The sequence below is a fragment of the Balaenoptera borealis genome (assembly GCF_965194805.1).
Source record: "Balaenoptera borealis genome assembly, chromosome: 3".
NCBI lineage: Eukaryota > Metazoa > Chordata > Mammalia > Artiodactyla > Balaenopteridae > Balaenoptera > Balaenoptera borealis.
In genome coordinates, this window is record NC_138866.1 from 1,064,638 (window position 1) to 1,087,278 (window position 22,641).

At 63.6% G+C, this 22,641-nt stretch overlaps 1 long non-coding RNA gene across 1 annotated transcript; it reads left to right on the top strand.

The window, feature by feature from the left end:
* Positions 1-1,681: 1,681 nt before the first annotated feature.
* Positions 1,682-9,988, top strand: LOC309625171. The gene is made up of 2 exons (XR_014242367.1): positions 1,682-1,771; positions 9,391-9,988. It is a non-coding gene; the product is annotated as an uncharacterized lncRNA (long non-coding RNA).
* Positions 9,989-22,641: the final 12,653 nt, after the last annotated feature.

Below are 22,641 nucleotides of genomic sequence, written 5' to 3' on the forward strand. Positions count from 1 at the left end.
GCACTATGGTGTCCTCCCAGGAGTGCCTCCCGGGCCCTCGGCTGAGCTGGGATCGTCTCTGGGTCCTCCCAGCCTCTGGCTTTCCTCTTTGGGCTACAGCACTGGACCATAATGGCCTGACGGTGCAACCCCACAGCCTAGGGCCAAACTGGGCACGACTGTGTTGGAAGAGATAATGGGCGGGAGGAAGGATGGATGAAAGGGACGGAGGGGAATAGATGGTCGGAGGACCAATGGATGGGTCAGTGGACACACGGAAGGAAAGGTGGGCTGTGGATGGATGGATGAGGGAAGGAAGGAAGGATGGAAAGAAAGAAGGAAGGATGTGCAGGTGGGAGGGACAGGTGGACAGACTAACCAGAGGATTCCCTCCCAGTGACAGCGTGACAAGGAACCTTCTCCTTCACAGGCTTCTGGCTGCTCCGGCCCCTGTGAGACAGAGCTGCAAAGTGACCCCAGTACCCCGCCATCCTAAGCTGTCCTCTGAGGCCAGCTTCAGTGTGTCTCTCCTCCTGTCCACGGCTCCATGTGCTGGGACAAAGTGGACCGGGGGGAACCGCCACCCCCCACGTACCATGACCCCGGGGCCATCGCCCTGACCCACTGTGGGTGGTGCAGACCCAGAGGACTCCTAAACAGCTGAGCCTCCTGCAGCCTCAGCTCCCTCGGATTGCCTTGGCCTGAGCGTAGATGGGAATGCTCAGCTGCTGAACAAGCACCGTGGGCAGACTCAGGGGCCTGGTGAGCTGGAGCCAGGGGGTGAGGTGTGGGGAGCTGCCCAAGGGATAGAGAAGCCAGCGGCCTCCACTGGGAGGCCAGCGAGGGAACCGAGGGCAGGGGAGACTAGGCACACGGCCACCTCCGGGCACCTTCCCTGATTCTCCTAGCTAAGAGTAGCCTCTCCCTCCTCTTTCTAGAACTTTCTCTGACCCCTTGATCATGCCTCACTCTCCCCTTCTGCCAGCATCATCTGTGCCTGCATCTTGTACCCCTGGAGCCCAAGCACCCCGGCTTCCTTGTCTCACAACCGCCCCAGGGTCCAGCCGTAGGACGTCTTGCCCATCGCCTGTCTGCAGGGGGGACAGTGCCGGTGTGTCCCAAACTGGGAGGTGTCCCCGTGCACCGCTTGACTGTCATCTGCACGTCTGTGCTTTCACTCAGCGCACATGCACACTCCAGACACAAATGCATCCCCAGCGAGCAATTAGCCAGACTCGATGCCACCTCCTAAAGACTCCAACAGGCTGGTTTGACGGACACGGGAGCAGCCGAGACCCTGGCGATCTGCCTCCTTGGGGAGGGGGGGCACCAAGCGTCCCCAGATGGCCATCAGGAAGGGCCAGGCCGGCCCTGGGCCGTGGTGGATGCAAACGAGGCCCCTCTTGGTCGGGCGGGGCCCCCCAGCTGCCGCCGGTCACCTGGCTCACTAGCACCGGCCGGCGGGGGCACAGCAGGAGGGTCCCCCCATAAATCCCACACCTGCTGTGGCCGCCGCACCTGCCGCCCGCCCGGAAGGAGCCAGCTGTGCCACCAGCCCGGCATGAGGCAGCGGGCGGGCGGGGCAGGCACACTTCTCAGCCTCAGGGGTCCGGGGGAGGCCGCCACGTGAGGGTCCAAGAAGGCTGTCTCCTGCCAGACCCCTGCTGCTCAGAGCTCCCAGAGAACATTCTAAATCAACACGCAGCCGCCGGCGGTGGGGAGCTGCAGAGGAAGCCAGCTTCGAGGACAAATCCCAACCACAGCGGGCTTGTGACTCTTCCTGGGGAAGAAGGTAGGAATGACTCGGGCACCTCCAGGGCGGAGGGGAGGCTGGGGTGCGGGGGTGGAGGCCAAGGCGGCCGGGGCTGGCGTTGAGGCTGGGCGTGCTCCCGTGGGGGCCTGTGTCCGGTGAGGAGACCACCAACCCCGGCGAGCAGCCCCAGGCCTGCTCCCCGTCGGTTCGTTCCTCCGCAGCACACCCCCCGGCCTTCCTCAACATTCACGTCCTGGGGGCCCACAGCGCCCAGCCGCCCAGGTGAAGGGACTCAGGCCTCCTGCTTCTCTGAGGGCGGCCCCACCCCAGAGGGTCAGTGTTTCCGGGCCCTCCCAGAAACAGCGTGCGTTTGGGGTGCAGCTGCTGGGGCACAGGGAGGGGGGCCCCTGAGACGTATCTCCGTGGCTCAGGGGCAACAGGGTGCAGGGCCCCATGGCCAGAGGGGGGCCCTCCCTCCACACCTGCCCAGCTTCCCAGCCCTCGGTGCCCGTCTCCGTAGCACAGGTTGGCGGCGGGGACGAGCCCGGACCCGCCTCTGGGGTCTGCAGGGGAGGGGGCCGGGCCAGGACTCGGATGGCCCCTCCTGCCTTTAGCACCTATAGCCACCGCCTCGGCAGCCCCCCACTGGACCACTCAGGTTCCCAAACGCCATGGGAGAAACCGCAGCCCTGGCACATCCAGCTGGAGTTCGTGGTCCCTCAAGTACCCAGCTCAGCAGAGGTGCCAGCCCAGCTTCTGCCCAGGCCTCCTGGCACCTCAAGGACCCCCGGCCACCAGGACAGGCCCCAAGCCCTGGCCACGCCTACGCTGCACGGTGGTGGTTTTGTGGCTGCCCAGGGTGGGGCTTGGGCTCAGGCTCTGGCCAGAGGTGTAGCCAAGGAGCTTGGGGGATTCTTCCGAGGGCAAAGGCCCAGGAACCCCACACACCCCGCTGCCGCCTTCCCAAGGGGGGCTGTAATTGGAGGCTCCAGGGACAGACAGGCCCTGCTGCCGGGACACAAAGCATCAACCGGCTGATCCCCCAGCAAAGATCAGGCTGGGCTCGGGCCCCCTAATCCTCATCCCCGTCCCCGGAGGGTGCCCAGGTGCCCGCGCCAGGCCAGGCCTCCACTAAGAGGCTCTAATTGGTAGGCCCAGAACGGGGCCCGTCTCCAGGGCCGCTCACACGGGCGCAGGTGGGCGGGCGAGTGTGAGCCAGGGGCCGGGGCTCCCCGTCCCCTGCTCCGGAGCACGAGGGTCTGCCGTGTCCCCGGGCTAGGGCTGCTCCTAGGGGCACAAGCCCACCTGTGCATTCAGACCCTGACAGCCTCATCCACGGTTCCAGGGTGGGGGGCAGCCAGCAACCCACGGGGCCCCATGGGGGGTTCATGAGTCTGCTGCCTCCCCAGGGCAGGTGTGGGTGTTGGCGGCTCAGCAGACGTCCTGAGCACTGGGCATCCACCGTCCCACCATCTGTGGGGAGACCGAGGCCCCCTCCTGACCTGCGGCACATCAGACCCCGACACCTGCCGTGGGGTTGCTGCACAAGACAGCAGAAGGGTCTTTGTCCCAGACTCCATTAGGGGGGAACCAGGAGAGGACGGGGCACTCAAAAAGAGAGGCCCCAGCCCAGGCTCCGAGGAGCCCCTGCCCCCTGCTCCTCCTGCCCCAGGCTCCCCAAGGGGCACCCAGCACTCAGTTTCCCAGGCAGAAGCCCAGGAGGCCCAGATCCCCTCTTCCCACGGGGCCCAGCCATCTCGATAAGGGTCCCCAGCCTGTCCCTCAGCCTCACGCTCCGTCTAGGGCCCCGGCCACGCGTCCCTGCTGCCTCCACGCCACACTGTGACCCCCAAGTCCTTCCTCCTGGAGGCTGTAGCTCATATTCTTGAAGGTGATCTGAGCCGTTCCTCGAATCTCCATCCTCACCGTGGCCCAGCTCAGTTCTCCCACTTGGATCCACTGCTGCCCCCCCGGCCTCCTCCACTGTCCCGGGGGACCCCCCCACCTCCTCACGGCATCGGCACCAGCGACCACGCTGCCGGCCCCAGCAGGGCCACCCACCCAGCTCAACGGCAAGCAGGACCTCTTGCAGCACACACGCATACACACACGGCTGCACTCCCGGATCAGGTACCCTGCTTGCCAGGGTGCACCAGGGGCAGAGCCCTGGATGGATGCTCAGGGCCAGCCCTGACCCCAACCCTTGGTGTGACCCGCACGAGTCCCCTCCCTCGAGGGTCTCCACACGGGACGGGGGCTGATGGCTAAACACCCCAAGCGCCCACGGGCTCGTGGGCGGCATCACTGGCTCTCCTCCCAGTAAGGTGTCCCCAGAGGTAATTGATGGCCCTGGTGCAGACGGAGGGGGCCGGGCAGAGTGTGAGACAGTTCACTGTTCATCACGCCCCTCGCTAACCCCAGACAGCCCCCGACTCGGCCAGACAAAGGCGACACGTTCCCCTCCACACGCGTAATTTATCCTCCATTAATGCTCGCGACAACCTGACAAATTAAATCTCTTTTAAATGTAATCTGTCTCTAATAGTTAGCAGAAGGGGGAAAGCCCTACCTGGTTTTGAATATTTAAACCTCCATATAAAAATTTGAAACCCCCGGAGCGCGAGTGCATTAAGGAACCTAACATTATCTTTGGGGAAGAGGGCTGCCCGCCCCACACACTCCCAGATGCAAATGTCCCGTTTTTATCTGTGGCTTACAGGCATGTCACAAATAGGATTAGAAAACCATTTTGTGAAATGGAAACGAACGGGATTTAATGGAAAAACCAAAAGATGGTCCAAGACCCATTTTTCCTTAATGTTATTTCTGGCCAGGAGATTCCCCTAAATCACCTCCCAGGTTGCATCCCCAGGACACCCAGGAGAACAAAAGCCAGACAGAGCTAAAGGACCCCGTAAGAGGGGCGCGGTGAGGAGAAAGGGCAGGCCCCCAGCCAGCCCGAAAGCCGTCACAGGAGGAATCCGCCAGCAAAATTCACTTACCGGCTTCGCTGCGGCTTGATTGCCTTAACCGAGTTAGTCCTCGCCCTGGAAGTCCATCCTGGGGTCGTCTGGGGACCGTCCTCCGAGCCCCAGGCCCAGGAATGACCCAGCTGGGCACGCTGACCTGCAGGCTGGCCACACGCCCAGCGGGGCTTCTGGCATGGGGGCCGCCCTGTCTGCCCGGCCCTCTGCCCACCTCCCTGGCACCCCGCAGGCCGGTCACACCCAACAGATGGTGCAGTCGGCCCGCTGGTCCCTCGTCCCCTTCCTCCTAAAGGAGAGAGGGAATTCCAGAGTCTTTGTTGTGGCTTCACGGGAACCCACGGCCTGGCTCTCCCAGGCCCACGACCCCCACCCACCCTCGTCCTGACCCCCAGACCCTTGCTCCACAGGCCTGCTGCCTGGGGCCGCCCACCTCCACAAGGGATGAAGGCGGAGCTGGGAAGGAAGGGGCTAGAGCATAGGACGGGTGGGGTGGGGATATGTCACACGCTTTCAGGGGCTGCTTCACCCAATCCGGCCGGATCCAAGCCTTATGGGCTGAATTACGTCCCCCCAGACTCTGCATGTTGACGTTCTAACCCCCAGCCCCCCCAGAATGGCTCAGGCTGAGACAATAAATGTCTGCTGTTTAAGCCCCACAGGCGTGGTACTGTGTGCCATGCAGCAGCCAAGCAAACTCCAAGGTCGGGGAAGGACGGGGGATGACGGGAAGCCAGGCTGCGTGGCCGAAGCGGCAGGGAGCTATGGAAGGTGTGTGAGCAGGGCAGGGCCACGATCAGAGCTGTGCCTTTGGGAGCTCATTCTGAAGGAGCGGAACACACAGAGGGCTGGGGCACGGCCCCCTGGTCTGCCTGCCCCCCCCACACCCACCGCACCGGCCCGTGGGCATTCGGGTTCTGCTCAGATATGTAGCCCAAGGCCACCCCCTGGGAGCAAGTGGCCACTCCCCAGAATGCCCTCCCCCTGCCCACAGCCAGAGGGGCAGGGCCAGCTGAGCCCCTCTGGGCGGCCTGGGAGGCAGGAAGCTTTCGAGCCCAGGTGGCCTTTGCACACCTAAAATGAACTCTTCCTCAGGTACCAGTATTTGTCCCCCACCCAACGACAGACGGAGGCAGAGGGTGGGGCCGTTGGAGGGTTCCCCCCTCCCCAGTCCCAGGCCATCACTGGGCAGCCTGAGCCTTGTCCCCCTGCCACCTCCCTTCATGGGGGAAGACAGGACATTTTGCCCTTAGGACAAGGCAGGCACATGCTGAACCCCAACCCACGTGGGCTGTTGTCCGCTGAGTGATTAAATTAATGGAGGAAAGCTGGACATGTGGAGCACACACCCTCCTCCCCTCCCTCTGGCAACCTCGCACAGATGCTCTCCGAATGCAAATGTTCCGGTTAGGTGCCAGGGCCTAGCTGTAGGGTTTCAAGTCTCTTGGTTGGAAATAAGGACTCTGTGTGCCCACCGTTCAGCTCAAACACAGCCAGGGACACACCTTTTGTGCAATGTCCTTGCAGTGACCTTGAGCATTCCGGGGCCTGGGATACCCTGATGAGCAGATATGCCAGGCTCCTGCCAACTGTCCCCCCAACCCGGTCACCACACCTGCCCCTGCAGCGCCCCTCCCCCGCACCGTGTGCCCACCTGCTGCGTCGGGGGTTTTGCCGGAACTGGGTTTGAACTACGGGTCTGAGGGCTGAGCCGGTCAGGCTTCCTCTGCTCAGGCCCGGGATAAGTGAAAATGTTACTGGGCATGAGAAAGGAAACCTTATTCTTCAAATCAGATTTTTAGGTGCAATCCCTTAGCGTTCTTACATTTTTTTCATCTGTTTCAAAAGAGCTCAGTGTCATCGTAGAAAATCCAAACAACGCAGAAAAGGCCAGCTGCGCTGTCCCAGGATAAATCCGCAGGTCTACTGCCCAGCGTCACGCCCCGCAGCCGGCCCCCGCGGTCTTTGCTCCCCTGGGACTCAGAGTTTGGGACAGTCAGAGCCCCCTCTCCTGGCACCTTGCTCCTGTCCCCTTCTGTCACTGTTCTGCCTATGAACAGCTCCTAAAGGGCACTTGCCAGGGCACCTTAAACACAGACAGGACACGAGTTCCCTACAGCCGCCGTGCGGGCGGAGGCCTGGGCCCGGCTCTGTCCCGGGCTGACTCCGCGGGTGCCCCTGCCCTGGGTCCGCACACCGCCAGCCCCGAAGCCAGAGGCCACAGAGACCGCTGGCCCGGTGTTGAGGCTGGCGACACAGAGGGCAGTGGGGGACCCCTCTGTGTCCCCACCACACCAGGCCACCAGGCCAGGGCCTCACGCGGCGGGGCTGAGGCAGAGGTGGGGGAAGGCCACGCACACGCCCCGTCGCAGCACATCCCCAAAGCCCCCTGCACGCCTCCCCTCGGGTCGGCGCCGCTGGTGGCCAGCGTGTCCCCACCCGGAGCTGACTCTGCCCAGGAATGAAGCTGGTCCGAGCCACTGGCATCTGCCGTGGGGCGCAGACAGCCAGGAGCCCACACTCCCCCCCACCCAGGGCTCCACTCAAGCCCCCGCCCCGCAGTTGCTGATCTGGAAAAGCGTGGCTCCGGCGGGCCCAGTGTTTATATACTTAGCGTTTCACACACAGTTCTCAGCCTGGGCGGCTTATGGCGTGCCATGTGCCGCTCATGGGACCCCCAGGACGCCCACCCGGCCCCCCGGCCCCGCAGAGGCCTGAGCTCCCCGCCCGCCCTTCAGGAGGAGTGGCCCCTTCCTCCACCATCCAGCAGCTTCCACAGCCCGAGTGTCCCAGACCCCTGGCCTCCGCCGTGAGTTCAGGGTCCAGCGTTGTCGGTGCCCCTGCGCTTGACGTGAGCCCCGGGCAGAATGCAGAGACTGGAGGAGTGTGGGCCCCTCCTCCGCCCCAGGACTCGTGGATCTTCCCCACAGCTCAGGCCAGCATTACCCACTCGCTGGCCCATCCACTCACTCACCCCACGGCAGCAACAGGGACCCCTCCCGAGGACGCACCTCCGCACGAGGGTTCTGGGGGGCAGGGTGAGCCCAAGCCCCCCTCGGCTCCCCCCACCGAGGGCCCGCTCATCAGGCTCTCTCCAGCGAGGGCCCCGCCTGTGCGGGAGGGTGCAGAGGAGGGCTCCCCAGGAAAGCCCGCAGCCTAAGAGCCCTGCCAAGTGCCGCTCATTATCGATTTGACGAGTGCTAACAGCTTTCCTGGGCAGCCTCTGCAGGGCCCGTTCCAGGAGCAATTAACTGTCATTATCCCCGGCCCCGCGCCCCCAGCCTGGCCCCAGGCCCACGAAGGAGAAGTCGAGGCTGGGTTACATGAGGCCCCGCAGGTGGCAGCAGGGGCCTGGTCCGCAGCTTGGCTCCTGCAGGTCCCTGCCCTCTGGGGCCTCAGACAGCCTGTCTGTGGGGGGGGGGGGGGAGGGAGCCGGGTTCCAGAAGGTTCAGGCTAGCTCCCCCCTCCGCCCTTCGCACACCCCCCAGCCGGCTCCACCCAGCACCCCACCCACGGACCACACGCGGTGCCAGCTCCCGCCCCACAACCACCAGTGCTTTCTGTGTCTCAGGGTCCTTCCACGCCCTCCCTGACCTTGGACTACCTGGAGGGAGGGGGACCTGTTCCCATTTCAAGGAGAATCTGAGGTTGAGGGGCAGCTCCAGGGTGGGGTGGAGCTGGGAGCCAAGCCCTGGCCAAGGTGGCATCAGGCCCGGCCAGGGCTGACCTAGAGGTGGGTCTCTGACTCCCACCCTGACCCAACCCAAAGCGACAGCTTCTGCCGCCCTGGCACCGCTCAGGGGCCATGGGGGTGGAGGGGGGGTCAAGAAGAGAGGCACCCGGTGACCCTGGCTTCCTGGCCTGGACCACAGGTAAACGGTGACCCCTCCTCTGGCACCGGGATCCCAGGCAAAGGGTGGGGCAGGCCGGGGGCAGCAATGGTCCTCTTTGGGGTGTGTCGAAACAGAGGGGTGTCCAGGGGACACAGGCAAAGGGCAGCTGGACACTTGATCTGGAGTTTAAACAGCAGGACCAGCTGGAGGTGGAGGTGTGGACAGAGGGCACGGGTGAGGCTGTCCCGGCCACGGCGGGCCACGGCGCTATGTGGGGCAGCACAGGTGGGTGAGGGCAGCAGCAGGGACAGCCGAGGGGACAGTCCAGGGCTGGCCGTACGGGGCTGCGGAAGCTGCTTCCCAGGAAGCGCGGGGCCGGCCCGCCTGTGCTGTCCGCAGAGTGCCCAGGGGTGTGGGGACATGCCCCCACGTGTCCTGCTTCCCCTCAGACTGCGGGCCGAGGGCAGGGATGCAGGAGACACCGGGGTGGGGCACAGGCTGAGTGAGTGGTGGGGGGCAGCCAGGCCCCTGGGGACAGGGTGGGACCCGGTGGGACCCTCCCGTCGGTCTCCTGTGCAGAAGCAGCTGAGGAGGCTGGAGGCTGGGAGAAGCCAGCTGGACCCAGACACCAAGGCCGGTCAGAGGACCAAGCTGGCCACAAGGATACTGGCATGAGCTGAACTGTGTCCCCCAAGTTCCCGTGTCAAAGCCGACCCCCGCACCTCAGAATGTGACTGCATTTGGAGACAGGGCCTTGAAAGGGGGATTAGGTGAAAACGAGGCCCTTAGGGCAGGTCCTAAACCAGTCTGACTGGTTATAAGAGGAGATTTGGACGCACAGGGAAACACCAGGGGTTCGCAGGCACACAGGAAAGCCGAGTGAGGACAAAGCAGGAAGACAGCCATCTGCAAGCCACGGAGAGAGGCCTCGGGAGAAACCAGCCCTGCCAACACCTTGATCTCGGACCTCAGCCTCCAGGACTGCGAGAGGATAAATGTCTGTTATCGAAGTCGCCCGGGCTGCGTACTTGGTTCCGGCGGCCCTGAGAAGGCGAACACAGATGTTTTATACTGCGAAACAAAGCCGAGGCCACAGCGGGGCAGAGGGCAGACAGGTGACCACTCTCAGTCCCTCTCCAGGGCTGCAGAGACACCAGCCCCAGGCCCTGAGCCTGGACTGCCCCCTCCCTTCCCTCACCTCCTGAAAGCCACCCAGGTCCATGCCTCCTCCTCAGAGCCTCCGCAAGGACCTCACTGTCACTGCTCTGTGTCCTGCCCACCCCACAGCCCAAGAGCCCCTCGGGGAGGAGAAGGTAACCCCTGGAGCCCCCAGCTCAGACCGGCCTCCACAAGCTGGGGACCAAATCCCCTCCGTTCCCTGACCCACCCCAAACCAGACTTTTGCCAAACACAGTCAATAAATTATTCAGTTTGCAAAATGCCATTATGTGCGAGTTTACTTAATTGAATAGAATAATTTATGGTAAAACCTGGGGAAAGAAAGATCGATGAGGAATGGCACAGAAGAATGATTGAGTTTCAGTGAAGGCAATTTGATTTTTATCCCTCATTATAATAATGTTAAGGGGAAAACATCAACTTGGGTCAGAATCAATATTTGCCCGTGGCCGGACCATGAATTTTAACTGGAGGTGGCGAGGAGGTGGGCTGGCGCATCAATAATTAATGTCTCCTCGTCTGCCGCCACATATAATGGCGGGCTTTGCGTCCAGACGCCCGCTGCCCGCAGAGTCGCGGGCGATCATAAAAGACAATTTAGGAACCAGTCTGTTCGCGATACGCGTGTAACAACACCCCCCGACATGATTCAGGACGCAGCTCCTTGCCGGCTTCACAGCAAATCACCCAGAGACGGATGGCGCGAAGTTTCAGCGCTTTTCCTCGGTGCCCCGCCTTGGTCATCGTGATGCCCTCAGCCAGGGCCAGGCCGGGCTCAGCCTGCGTCTGGGCCACGACCGCCCTGCACCCCTGATGCCCAGGACTAGGCCAGCCCGTCCTGGAGGGCAGCTCAGGGGGACACTCGTGCCGGCCACGAGAGGCACAGGCCAGAGGCTCCGCCACCTGCCACCTGCGGGGACCCCAAGCGCGTCAACCCTGCTAGAAACCTCAGTGCCCTCGCCTGGAAAGCAGAAATGGGGATCCCCGGGTCTGCACAAATGATTGTTCCTGACGCTGCTTCCCCCCGCACTGAAAAGAGGTTCCTGATCTGACGTCTTCAACCCAGACACCTGCCCCATCCCTGCCCACAGGCGCGTGTGTCCACGCACCCACGGCCCACACCCTCTGCAGGAAACCTCTGGCTTCAGTCCTGCAGGTCCAGGGAGCAGCAGAGAGTTCCGAGGCCCGCAGGAATGGTTCCCTGAGCGACAGACCCCAGGGCTTCCTGCCTCTTGGCTCTGGAGCCCCCCGAGCCCCCAGTGGCCCTCCTGTGTCGCCCCCACCACACACACCCATGCGGTCAGCTCCAGCAAGCCCGGGCCGGTGCGCGCACAGGTCCTGGATCGGTGTCCCCAGTTTATAGAGGAGAAAAATGAAGCTCAGGGAGGTCGAGGGACTTGCCAGGGGCCACACACCCGGGTGGCAGAGCCCTCCCTCTTCAGACCATCTGACCACTTCTAGGGGCTGGCCTCGCGCAGGGCTCTGCAGCGGGGACAGGGTGAGACAGACCCGGCACCACGGCCCAGCATAATGACGGATATGCTTCACAAATGGCTCACGAAAGCCCTGAAAACTTAGCAGCTCTCACTGGCCAAGAGGAGCCGGCTCCCAGCATGGTCCCTGCCTCCATACCTGCCTGACATAAATGAATGAATGACTGAACGAACGGACGAATTCTGTGTCTCAGCCCAAAGCTTCCTTCTGGAGCTGCCTGTGGGTCCCCTGGACTGTCTAAAGCATTTCAGACTAAACAGGTTCCCAAAGCCATGTTGGCAATCCTGTAGTCCCGGGGCTCCCACCTCACCAGCCTCCTAAACCAGAAGGGCTGTGGGTGAGGCCGTGGCCAGAGGCCCAGCACGCCAAACACCAGCAGCGTGCTGGGCCCAGCTCCCCACCCACCGGTGGAGGGTCTATGGAGAGGCCTGGAGCTGCAGGGCAGGGATGCTGCGAGGGCTGAACGAGGTCTCGGGTGCTCAGTGGACCGCAAGGGAGGTGGCCAGCACTCCGCTTTCCTCCCGAGGCCCCATCTCAGCCTGGCCACCCCGGATGGGCCTCCCCTCCCCTGGCAGCCAAGACAGCAATGGAACTGAACTGCCCGCCTCGCCATACACATCCCCTGCAATTACACCTAGCATCCTTTCTGCCAGGAGGACACTCACCCCTGCCTGTCTAGTCCTCTCTGCCTTCCAGGATCTCACTAAGTGTCTCCTCTTCCAGGAAGCCTTCCCTGACTACCCCTGCCCCAGAACCTCCCTTCCTCCGAGCCCCCCCACATACGTTCTCTGACTTCTTTCCTGGCCTAGATTGCCTCCCAGACTGCAGGTCACTTGCTAGACCGTATGTCCTGCTTCTGGGGCCTATAGGAGCTCAGCCTGAGCAGCGGTGGGACAGGCACCTCTCCCCAAAGGCACAGCATCACTCCCGTGTTGATTGGGTTTGTGGGGCGGAGGCTGGGTCTCTGTGGAAGGCGCCCCCACCACCCTAGCCTTAGCCCGACCTTGACTGCTCACCGCACAGGGTATGGCGTCCCCCTCGGCCACAGAGCTCCCGGGGGGCTGAGCTGAGCAACAGAGGATTCCATGCAAATATTTGTTTCGAGAAAGAGCAGGAGACCCTCAGGTGCGTCCACGAGGAACACATCAGACGGACTGCGAAATCCACTGCAGGATTGGTCGGCTCGACCACGTCGGGAAGCAGCTCAGCAAACAAAGCAATGACCAAAAGCAGACTAAAAAGAGCAGACCAGATTTCACGGGAAATACATGTTGTCTTTTTGAGTGAAATGCTGAGTTGCGAGTACAGAGTACCTTCTGGCCTGTCACTGAGAGACGCCCCCCCCTTCCTCCCTCCCCAGGATGGAGACACCTGGGTCTCTCCCGGTCATGCCTGAGAGCCGAGGGTCAGGACTGGTGTGGCCATGGGGTGGGGTTGGAGGCCTCAGGGGGCAGTGGGCAGCCCAGGTCACCCCAGGTTCTGGGAGGAGGATGGAGTTCCCACAGTGGGGCGGAGGGCAGGGTGAGGGGTGGGTTTGAGGGAAGAGAAAGCACTGGTTTTGATCCTGCAGGCCTGGGGAGTCCAAGGGGCACAGGGCAGAGGCCAGGGGTGGGGGGTAGGGGCGACAGAATCACAGATCTGGGGGCATGAAGCCACAGGGCGGGGCAAGGTGGTCCTGGGGGAGAGGGGAGAGGGAGGAGGGCCACCAAAAGGACAGAGCAAGGGCACCCACAGGGTGGGGCGGCTGAGGAACATCCAGGGAGGAGGCGAAGCACGGAGGGGAGGGGCCCAGATGGCAGGAGGAGTGGCAGCACGTGGCACCTTCCTCTGCAGCCTGTCTGTGACCTCGGAGTGGGGGGTGGGCTGGCCGGCCCTGAGCAAGGGACCCCAACCCCTCCTCAATCTCCCCAGCGGCCTTGCACTGGGGTGACCTCCGCTAGCAGGGCTGGGTCTCACCCTAGGCCCCGCTCCAGGGCTGTGGGGCCATTTGCAAGTCTAATTGCCCTGCTCCCGCTCTGCCTTTCACACCCCATATATTGGCACCGGAGCCAGAGCCGAGATGCCTGCCTGGGTGAGCTGTGTCTATAAGCTCACAAGTATGGGGGCCCCCTCCTCCCCCGACTTACAGCACAGGAGCCAGGAGGGAGAGCCCCCAAGGGGCAGGAAGGAAGGTGTGGGGAGAGGGCCTAGGCCAGGCTGGGGCCCAGGGGCCTTCCTGGAGGAGGGGGCTGGGAACACGCAAGGACAAGGCTCTCTCCCCACTCTACTTCCCCACCTCCCGCAGCTCACATTGGGGCCACGCTCCACCCCGCCACCCCCCTTCCCACCCCCTTCCCCATCCCGGCCCCCCCCTAGGCTCCTTCCTGCAGCATTGGCAGGGGAGCAGGGAGAAGAGTCAGAATGGAGGGACTGGGGTTCAGGCAGGGAGCGGGGAGCAGGTGGGGCCTCACTCCCCCAGGGCTAGGAACTGAGAACTTCAAGGTGGCCACAGCTGAGCAAGCGCACAGTGGAGACCCCGAGAGTGGCTCTGGAACTGCATAGGTCTCAGCCCTGCCCCCTCTCCTCCATCCTGCCCGCTCCACCCTGATTTCAGCCCTAGAAGCTTCCCCGCCCCTCCCTCACTGCCCCCTCCTGAGCCCCACACCTGCTGCCTCCATGGGGACCCCTGGCCCACCGCCTTTGGGGATGCCCTTGGGGTCTGGGCCAGTCTGCCCAGGACTCTAGGCTGGGAGGCCAGGGGACCCTGGAGGCCCACCTGCCCCTTGCATGGCCAGCTGGGGCCAATAGAAGCTTCAAACAGAAAATCCTTGTACCAAACTCCAGCTTCCTTCAAGGGAAACTCCAAAGCAGCCCAAAGACCTGAGCTAGACCCTCAGATCCCCAGACCCTCAGATTCCTAAATCCTCCCACCCTCAGATCACAGACCCTGAGACACCTAGAGCCTCATTGCCCCAGACCCCCAGACCCTCAGGCCCCCAGGCCCCCATGCCTGCGGGCCCTGAGACCCTCAGACCCCCAGACCCCAGACCCCCAGACCGTCACAGGCACAGAGTGCCCCCAGGCCGAGGCAGGAAGGTCGCACTACCCCAGGCGCCACCGAGGAGCAGCTGGGACAGGAGTTGACGGTTTGGGCAGAGCTCACGCTGAAGGCCTGGAGTAGATGAAAAACTTCTGGAAGCTGCCATCAGCCACCCAAAGGAACGGCCCCCTCACCTCTGCCTCACTCAGGCCTCACCTACACCTTCCTCCCTGCAAGGCAGGCTGTCCTGACCCCAGCACTGGGCGAGGGGACACAGGGCGCCTGCCAGTCGGGGGGCAGGAGACACCGCCCTGCTGCCCGAGGCCCCGTGTCAGGAGGGGGTGCTGATGGGGTTGAGAGGGAGGCACGGAGGCCAGAGCCTCCCAGAGAGCATGGCAGGTGGAGGCTGGCTCTGAGGGGGGGAGGGAGGCAGCCTGAGCCAGAGCAGCCCCCCGACCCACCCCCTCCCACTGCCCCGACCCCTCCCCTCCTCCCCCTGCCCCATTCCTGGTGCCTGGGGACAGAAAGGGGGCCTCCTGGGGAGAAGCCACCTGGTGATCTAAGTGCCAGGACCAGGCCTGGAAGCCAGACGCGTGGGTCCTGGCTCATGGCACCCAGGGAGGGCCGGCCAGGGAGGGCTGGGGCCGGTGACCATGGCTTGTGAGGACACTAAACAGGCCAGGGACAGAGCCCATCATGAGGGACAAAGAGAGAGGGCAGAGGAAGCAGACAAGGGCAGGGGGACAGACAGGACAGGAGAGGGAGGCGATGGAGACCTTCGGGCCTCGGCCCAGTCCTGACCCCTCCAAGGCCTGGGAGACCTTGGCACGACCCCGTGCCCCCCGCCTCAGCTGCCCTCCCCTTGCTGAATGAGGCTGTCCAGACTCTGCCGTTCGGAGCCGACAGCTGGCCCCCCGCCTCCACCAGACCCCAGGAAAGGAGCAGGAGCTACAGGAACTGGGGGGCAGCCAGGAGCCAGGCCCCTCTCTGCCGTGGAGCCACAGGGGCTCTGGAGATGAACATTCCTGGAGAAACAAACCCAGAGGAAGGATGAGGAAATACTCATTCTTTAAAGGTGCGTGCCCCGCAAACGGCAACCACCCAGCCCGCCAGATGGCTGCCCTCGCCCTGGACGGTCCTGGGGCCCGAGCACCCACACCCACACCCACCTCCCGCAGCCTCCTTGACCCCTGCTCCTCCCAGCCCCGGGCCCCCAGCTCCAAAAAGGGGGGGTTTCCCTGCAGAGCTTCGTCTCCTCAGCTTTGACTGCCAGGAGCCTGGACCCCCGCCGGCCCCCACGGGAGACGGAAGGAGGGCTTCTCATCCCACCCGGCCCAGGACCAGCTCAGCTGCTGTCAGCCAGTGTGCCTAACTGGGGGAGTTCTTAAATTACACTTAAAGACCCCCATGCAACCCAGCGGGGAGGCTGGTGAGGGGGCAGCTGGTCCACTGGCCTCCACAGACCAAGGTGCCCACTGGGCCCTGCTCTCTCAACCCCAGCGTCAGCCAAGGGCACCTGCCCAGCCCGGCTGCAACACAGAGCCCCACCCTCTTCCCGGCAGCAGCTCAGGGGCCCTCCTGCTGCCCTGTTGGTCCAGAATCTGGACTCTTCATCCCAACAGCCCCAGGCATCCAGCAGTGCCAAGTTTGGGACACCAGCCCGCCCATCCTCTGCTCAAGTGTCACATGCTCACTGCTTGGACGGTCACCACTCCTGCCACTGAGCCCCTGAGCTGGCCGGCCGGCTGTCCGTCCAGGACCAGGGGAGGTGGGGAAAGAGGCCGAGAGCCGGGCTTCTGGTGGGAAAGACTCCCCCAACATCGGGATTCCAAGAACTTTGACATGACAAGCACAGAGCGTTGCGGCCAAACTCCCACGTGTGTGTGCGCACCTGCATGTGTGTGCGTTCGTTTATGTGTGCCCGTGCACGCCAAGTAATAAATCTGTCCTTCTGGGGGAGGCGTGCTTCCCACCAAGCCCATTATCTTCCTCAGCTTATTAACAAATCGCATGGCCTGACACGCGTTTCCCCTGGGACCAAATCTCCCCATCCGATCAGCATAATGTGAAATAAGTAAACACTGCGGCCTCCTCCCCACCTGCCACCCGCCCGCCCCAGCCCTGGGCCCTGCCCAGGACTGGCTGAGTCTGGACCTTCCCCCGAGGGCTCAGAGCCATGCCAGATCCCCAGCCCTCGCTGCCTGTCGTGGCCCATGGAGGGGCCTGGGGTCCCCGGGACTGTCCCCAGGGCCTCCTGGTTCCCCTCGCACATCTGCCAGCCCTAGGAAACTGCCCCCCCCCGCCCCTGCGTGAAGCTAACTGGGGGTCTTCAGGGCAGGTCCTCGGGGTCACCGTGGTGTTTATAGGGAAACAGTGAACTGTGGGTAGAAGGGCCCACCCTCGGCTCACACAGGGCTGGAACATGAGGCCAGCCTTGCCCTCCCAGGCCAGGCAGGGGCACCAGCGCACTTGTCCCGCTGCCACTGCTTCCCAGATTCCCGATTCCCTTCTGGCTGATGGAGGAGAAGATGGTTTTCTCTCCAAGGAGGAAAGAGCACGGCAGGGGGGCCAGCAGGGAGATGGGACCGTGAGATGCACCCCCCCTCCCCACCGGGTGCCTGGGACTCGGAGGAGGGGTCACCTGCCGGGCCGCCCAGCTCACAGCCATCTGCTTTGCTGCTCTGAGCCAACCCCACCCCAGACCTGGGGACCAGGAGGTGTGATTTCGGGGCCTCCCTCAGGCTGGGGTTTCCAGGCCCAAAGGGCTCGAGAATGGGAGTCCCCAGCTGGAGCTCACCAGGCCCTGGGGGCACCTCGGCATCCCCCCCAGCACGACACAGCCCAGAACAGTCCATCCTTGGGAGATCCCAGGCCTCCCACTGCCCGGTGCTCCCCTCTGAGTGGGCCAGTGCAGGGTCCGGAGGCTTGAGAGACACGTGAACATCTAGGCTCACGTCCCTGAAAGGGTCGGTCCTGCCCGGCCTCCAGGAAAGCCGGGAAACCCCCAGAAGGCCCCAGAAACCCGAGCCCAGAAGCGGATGCAGGGAGCAGAGATGCCAGCCCACAGCTGCCTGAGTGTGGCCCTGAAGCCCAGGCAGGGCCGGGAGGTGCCTGACCTCGAAGGACAGGCTCTGGCTCGCTGAGTGCTGCCTCGGTCCCCCTCACTGCCACCCTGAGGGACGGCCTGTTTGTCCCCTTCACCTTCCCAGTGAGGAGACTGAAGCTCAGGGAGGTGAGGCCACACCCCGCCCAGCAGCACACGGCAGGAAGTGCAGGGACCAGGCCGCAGACCTGGCTCTGTCCTGCTCCGGAAACGGAACTGGGGCAGCACTGTGCCTCCTGGCTGTGGGAGGGATGCCCGCCAGCCCGTGCCTGAGACCAGCCTTTTGCGAAAGGCTCAGCAGATGAGGGTGCTGGCTGAGCCTGGATCCCCCCCGAGGAAAGTCTCAGGCTCAGCCAGAAAGAGCCACCGGCAGACTATCACTTACAGAGGCAAGAGCAGCGCCCCCTGTCTGCAGGGCGGTTTAGGGACCAGGACCCCAGAAATGGGCCACACGTGTCGGCAGCGGGTGGCCTTGACGTCGGGAGCGGCCAGCAGGCCTGGGGGCACGGGGGGCCCTGGTCAGCGACCTTCCCTGCAACCCGTCCAGGCAACGGCCACCCAGCGACCCAAAGGGGCTGAGGCTCTTGTCGGGGCTGGAGGCTGGGGGCTTGGTGGGAGCTCAAGGAGGGGTTGGCGAGACAGGCGTGGAGGCTCAGGGGATTCCAAATGTGTCCTGCTAGGACAGTCACCGATGCGTGGTGACCAGCAGGGACCGGCAGGTGACATCACAGCTAAGCGGGCCCCCAGGCGGGTCAGTTTCCCATCCCAGGGCTGCCACTGCACACCCCCTCGGGAGACCCGCAGGGCCCTCGTCCGAGGCTGACCCTCACGCTGGACCCACCACCCTGCCTCTAGCGCGGCCCCCTCCCTCCACGGGCTGCCCCTCCCCCTCGGCTCCACTCACCCCTGTAGGAGCCCCGGAGCTCGGCACGTCATTAGAACTGTGTCCACTTCTGGGCAAATCAAATCACCCAAAGATGAGCGGCCAGAAATGGAGCCGGGACCTTTGCTCCTGGGAAGGAGGCCGCAGGCTCCCCGGGGGCTGGAGCGACACGGGCAACCCCCCGGGGGAGCCTGGCTTTCGGGGTGTGCTGCGCACCCCGGGTGGATGGGGGCGGGACCGTGAGCCAGCCCTGCCCTGATGTTAGAACAACAGAGGCGGGCGCTTGCTGACACAGGTGAAGAATGGTGCACGTGGAGCCCCCGTGACCCGCACTATGGCCTTGTTGCCCTGTTTTGGAGATGGTGAAACCCCAGGTGCAGAGCTGGGATTCGCACCCAGGCGTGGCGCCAGAGCCCACCTGTACCCTTGACGCTCTGCCGGCAGCCTTGGGAAGCACAGTGCAGGACGGCCTCCTCACGTCTCCAGGCTCCAGGCCACCACCCACAGATCCCTCCTGCCCCCGCGCCCGGAAAGCCCCGGTTCCCTGCTGCGGGACCTGGGTCCCCATCTTCTGTCCCCCTTGGCTCAGCCCAGCCCAGGGCTGGGCACACAGGGCTTGGAAGTCCCCACCACTGACTGTGTCCCACGCGAATTCCTTCCTGAAGCCACATTGCAAGGACGTGGAGCAAGCACCAGCCTCTTCCCGACCTCAGTCTGGGGCCCAGATGGTGGCTGATCCGGGCCCGGCTCAGGGGGCACAGTGTGGCTGGTGGATGGGCAGGCGGGGCCGGCTCAGGGGACACAGTGTGGCTGGTGGATGGGCAGGCGGGGCCGGCTCAGGCTGTAGATCATCCCCATCCAGCCCCGAGTCCTCAGCCGAGGCTCATCCTGCCTCGTAAAGATGCCAGCGAGCCTGGGGCCAGCACAGGCAGGCCCACAAATCAGCACCAGGCGCTGGATTTAGAGCATCACCCCTCTGCCAGGCGGAACAGCCTCCCCAGGTGGCCACCGAGGCTGCAAGAAATACGGCCCCACGTCTCAGCTGCTGGAGAAACAGGAGAGATTTATTCCAAACCAAAGAGCCCAGTGTCCGCTGTCTGGGCGTCTCAGACACAGCCCGGCAGTGGCTCCCTCCACCGGAGGGGAAATCAAGGCACAGGAGGGGGACCTGCCCGGGACCCACAGTGCCACATCTGTCTCAGGCCCCATACCCAGGGGTCCATTCTGGGGGTGCTCGGGTCACCAGCTGCCCCCAGGTTGGGAGTTTTCTCTCGGTGGAGCACCTAGGTGGTCGTCTTCAGAGGACATTTGAAACCATTTATTAACCTGGACCATGTTTTCCCAAATAGCTGAGAAAAGCAGGAGCCAGTGGGGGGAGAGGCTGCCTTCCTCCAGATTGGGGGTGTGGGCAAATGGCTGTCCCTGGAGATGGCTGGAGGCGGTGGGCAGACCAGGTGACCAATGGCGGGAGGCCCGGCTGCCCAGGGGGTGGGGGGCATGTCCCAGCTCACCTGACATTCCCCAAGTGATGAGAGCGTGAAGGCGGGTATAGGGTGACCTCGCCCTGGAGCCGCCCTGTGGGTCCTCAGGGACGTCACTGCCCCTCTCCAGCCCCGGGGCCGGGCCGGGTGACCAGGTCACAGCAGCTATTAGACCAGCATCGTCGGCACTGAGGCCGCAGCCCCAAGCCCTCGAGCCAGCAGGCCGCCTCCTGGGTCAGCCACTGAGTCCACCGTGAGGCCCAGAGCCTGGCACCCGGCCTTGGAGGAGACGGACCCAGCCTCGGGCAACCCCCAAGGACGCCATCACCACTCCCAGGTCTCCAGGGCTGCTCAGAGTTGGGGCCTGGGTGCCTCTGCCTGTCCCCCGGAGCTCCCCTCTGCTCCGGGAGCCCCAGGAGGGGGCCTAGGCTGACTGTTCCCCCCACCTGGGCACTCGGAGACTGCAGCGCCCCCAGGGCCTCAGCCCTCACAGCTGTCATTTCATGGGCTCGGGGCCTCCCATTGCTGGAGACCCAGGCCCACGGGCACAGGGTGTCCAGTGGGAGGCTGGTGAGGACACTATGGCCACCGACACAGAGTCAGCAGAAAGTCCATGCCGGGCGGGGCGGGGCGGGGAGGGCGCCCCGAATTTGCCACTGGATGTCTGGCGGGCCGCCCATTCCAGCCTGGGCCACGTGGGGAGGGCACAAGGGCCTCCATGCAACCATCGAGGACTTTAAAAATGACTCTGGCCAAATGCAAGGGCTCCCAGCGGCCAAAGCTGGAGGGATTTTAGTAACAAAATTAAGTAGTATTGGATTATAACACAAAGTATAAAATAAATATCCGCAAGTCCATACCAGTAGACGTAAGTGATGGTATAATTAACAGCTCGCTTGTGTAGGATAATTCCAAATCATTTACGTAGGTGCCACCGCCCTTCCACGGTGTTACCCTGGGTGGGACCCTGGACCAGAAAAAGGACATTAGGGAAAATCTGAACAAAGAATGGACTTCAGTTAATAATAATTATCATTATAACAAATGTACAACACCACATTAATGTAAGATGTTAATATTAGAGGAACCTGGGTATGGGGTATATGGGAACTCTCTGTACTATCTTCTGAATTTTTCTATAAATCTAAGATAAAGCTTATTTTCGAAAGGTGATTCTGAAACAAATACAGGATAGCAGGAGGCTAAGGTTTGGTGCAGCTGGGTGGTGGGTACATAATGAAACTCTGTGCTTGTCTCTGTGGGGGTTGTTTCTCCAGGTAAGGAGGGGGGAGGGGGAGGGGAGGGGAAGGGGGAGGGGAGAGGTGGGGAGGGGGAGGGGAGGGGAGGGGGGAGGGGGGGGAGGGAGGAAGATATACATTCATGAAGGCCTCCAGGCCCGGCTACCAGGCCCGCCTTTGTTTGGAAGGCTGAGCAGAGCATTGGTGGTTTTTAATCTGGGATGAAGTAACCTGGCCAGAAGGAAGTTTGAGGAGGACCCTCTGGCTGCCCAAGGCTGGAGTGGGGCGTGGAGGCGGGTGGCCCCCGGGCAGGGCAGCGGAAACAGAGGGAGGGTCCACAGGGCAGGCTCCAGGTACAGGGTCTGCGGAGGCCCCACCCTGGCTCCCACCCCCTCCTGGAAGACCCCTCCCCGAGACCTCCAACATCCCTGTGTGCCCATCTGCCCCTGTGCCAGGCCACGCTGGGCTCTGGGGAGGGGGAGACGCAATGCTCCTCGGCCCTTTGCCCCACTGGTAGGGAGATAGTCTCTGGACCTGGCCTTAGTGTCCCCAGCCACAAGGGGCTGGGGGGCACAGGCCTTCCAGGGTCCCCAGCCCTGAGTTCCGAGTGGGGAGGGGCCTCCCTGAGCTCTTGGCTGCTCCATCCCCACCCCCACCCCCCACTCTACAGACCTGACCCACAGGAAGCCGGGCTTCTTGGCCAGCCCAGGGAATTCCTTCCCGGCCCCCTCCCAGCCTCCTGGGTTTCCTGTGTGGAAACGGGCCCTGGATCCCGCCTTGGTAAACACAATATCAGGAGGGAGAAGTCACCCTTCGAGCTTCCTGTTTGCTGGGAGCAGACTCCAGGGCCAAGCCCCGGTCCCCAGGGGCTCCGGGCACCCTGTTGGGGCAAGTAGCGGGGTCTCCACCCGTGAGACAAACCCTCCCCCACCCAGGGCTGCAGGGAGATCCCACTGGGGTCCTCGAACTCCCCTGGGACCATGGGGCCAGGGATCCCAAGCGAGTGTCATGCACCCCAAGACAGGTCGTGCATGCACCCCTGGATGGCACCGTGCACCAGGAGGCCGGCCAGGGGTTTTGGCACTGGGGGGAGACCCAGGGGTGGGACAGACGCCCAGCCATGAGCACACAAACGGTGGCATAAACAGAGGCGGGAACCGAGGCCGCTGTGCTCCGCTGCCCCTGCCCCAGACCTCAGGAGAGCACCAGGTGCCCCCCAAGGGGCGGGCGGGCGGCGGGTCACTGCTGTTTATTTAGGACCCATCACTCCACCCCCGCCAGGCCACAGGGCTCAGGCCCAGTGGGAGCCCCACGGGGGCGGCTGACATGACCTCACCCCCATTTCCCAGGGAGGACACAGGTCAGGAGGGGACAAGGCCCCACAGCTGGCGTCACTGGGGCCAGAGCCCAGGAGACAGATGGCCCCACGGGCAGAGAAGGGCCCGAGGCAGGCAAGAAGCCTGCTGCAGCCCGGGCTCCAGAAGGCCCTGGGCGGTCTGCCAGGCTCCCACACCTATGCTGTCACTGCTCTGACCCCTCCCTCCACCGTCCCCACTGCTGCCACCCTCCCCAGGGCCACGGCTTGGGTGACCACAGGAGGCGGCTCAGAGGACCGGACGCTCGCTCTCGAGGATCCAGACTCTTCCCCTGGCACCTGAAGCACTGGGCGGGGCTCAGCACTCCCCTTGGTCCAGA